Genomic DNA, 2,557 nt, shown 5'->3' with positions numbered 1-2,557 from the left:
ATATGCAGAACTCCCCCCCCCCCCCAATACCCTTCGGTTATCACCCCCACGTCCTCGAAGCCCAGCATAAGCAAGCACTGATCAACTTTTCTGTGTCTATGAACTTGCCTATCCCCAACATTTCATATAAATGCAATCGTACGTTATGTAGCCTTTTATGTCTGGCTTCTTTCATTTAGCATGAATGTTTTTCAGATTCATTCATGTATCTGTACTTTATTCTTTTTTATTGCTGGAGAGATAGATCCTAGCGTACGGACATACCCCATTTTGTTAACCCATTCATCATTTGGTAGTTACGAATAATGCTTCTAAGAACATTCTTGTACAAGATTTTGCACGGACGGGTGTTTTCATTTCTACTGACTACATGCCTAGGAGTGGAATTGCTGGGTCGTGGAACTCTACGTTTAAACACTTGAGAAACTGCCAAACTGTTTTCTAAAATGGCTGCACCATTTTACGTTTCCACCAGCAGGGTATAAGGGTTCTAATTTCTTCACATTCTTGCTGGCACTTGTTATTATCTGACTTCTTGATTATAGCTATAGTGGGAGTGAGTAGTATCTCACTGTGTTTACGACTCCTTCATATATCCTGAGCATGACTCTGTGACTGTAAAGGATTTCTAGAATAACAAACTTCTAAACTGTATATATGCTAACACGTATGTATTATCTTACAGATCTGGTTCTGCAGAGTTAGATTTTTAAAAGCTTCAGGGTAAATGAGTATTTCAGCTCGCTAGGATGTGGCAGGACATCTCTGAAGGAAAGATGGAGAACCAGGAATAAAAGCCAGGGCTGGATCTTACTGAACTTGATCCCAGCAGCATTGGAAAAATGATATGCATAAAGGGGGCACTCATTACAAGCGTTTGGGAAGGAGTGAGGGTGTGCGGATACCCTGTAACTTGCACTGAGTCCCTTCCGTGTGACCAAGTACTACACAGAACCTGTAACTGTACAAACGTGTCAGAGGCGTTAGCCCCAGTATACCTCTAGGAAACTGTGATTTAGTCAGGTGGCCAAGACAAATACAGGAGTAGATCCACGATGAAACAGGAGGATATAACTGCAAAGAGGCACAACGTGATAGCTGTCTATATGAGAAGTACACAATACATATTAAGAGTTATAGGTATTATGAGGTACCACTTTTGACTGGAAAAAAGGCAAGAAAACAGCATGCACGTTTTCTTCTTTTAAACGTTAAAGGATGGGGCATCTGGATGGCTCCGTCTGTTAAGCGCCGACTTAAGCTCAGGTCATGCTCTCCTGGTTTGTGGGTTCAAGCCCCGCCTCGGGCTCTGTGGTGACCGCTCAGAGCCTGGAGCCTGCTTCAGATGCTGTGTCTGCCTCTCTCTGCCCCTCCTCAGCCTGTGCTCTCTCTCTCTCTCTCTCTCTCTCTCTCTCCTAAGTAAATAAATAAATAAGGAAAAATAAATACGCATTAAACATTAAAGGATAATGTGATTCTGGTAGGCAGAGTGACAAGCAATTTCTCCTTGACCGAACTTTAGCCAGGCCTCTTTGAACTTCTTTGTCAATTAGGCCTCAACCGTGCCCCATAAAGACCACAGACTCTCAGCACAAATGATTTTCTCCACACCCTCACCCACCTTAAAAGACCTAAACCAACACTAGCATTTGTTTCTAACAGCTCAAGACCTCACACCTGGGATGACCCTAGCCTCCTCTAACGTCCCCTGTCTGAGAAAGCTCAAGGCTGCCGATAGAATTTCATGTTCTAGCCAACACCTGACGTGAACCCCTGACTGGTGTTTCTTAGAGCATTTACTAAAAAGAGGTTCCAATTCTGAATTCTCTCTCTGAACCTCTGAGATGGACAAACATGTACCTCCTACAACTCAGGAATGCCTTTCTCAAGGACTTGAAAGCCATTCCTTTGAAATGTAATCATCAGGAAGGATCAGGCTTCTGTCTCCCAGTCTGGGAAGATAATTGCCGGGTAGCAGATACAGATACTGCCTTTACACTGATTAACCCTTTGTAGTTCTTCACTTCCCCAGCTTTATCTTTGACAAGAGGAGGGGAAGAAACTCACTCAAAAGGATTTTCTAGAACGACGGCTCAGAAGATGGATGCTTCTGCCGTCACAGAGCGTATGTTGGTGGAGAATTGAGAGAACTGGGGGGGCAATTTCCTCAGCCCCCTTCCACCTCCAGATCCTTCTGCTCCTGCGCTTTCCTTACTGCTGTTTTGAGGTATATTTGCTCCTTTGAAAGACCAACTTCTTCCTTCTCAGCAATTTCGCTTTCATAATTGTGCTTTGTCTCTAGTCCCTTTCTCTCCCTTGCTTTGGCTAGTTCTCCCTCCCTTTTGAATCATGCCCACCCAAATAGAAATACAGTTTTCAGGGGCACCTGGGTGGCGCAGTCGGTTAAGCGTCCGACTTCAGCCAGGTCACGATCTCGCGGTCTGTGAGTTCGAGCCCCGCGTCGGGCTCTGGGCTGATGGCTCAGAGCCTGGAGCCTGTTTCCGATTCTGTGTCTCCCCCTCTCTCTCTGCCCCTCGCCCGTTCATGCTCTGTCTCT

This window comes from Herpailurus yagouaroundi, unplaced genomic scaffold (assembly GCF_014898765.1).
Source record: "Herpailurus yagouaroundi ecotype Mexico unplaced genomic scaffold, PumYag 165, whole genome shotgun sequence".
Taxonomy (NCBI): Eukaryota; Metazoa; Chordata; class Mammalia; order Carnivora; family Felidae; genus Herpailurus; species Herpailurus yagouaroundi.
The sequence above is the reverse complement of the archived record's forward strand: the minus strand, read 5'-3'. Positions refer to the sequence as shown.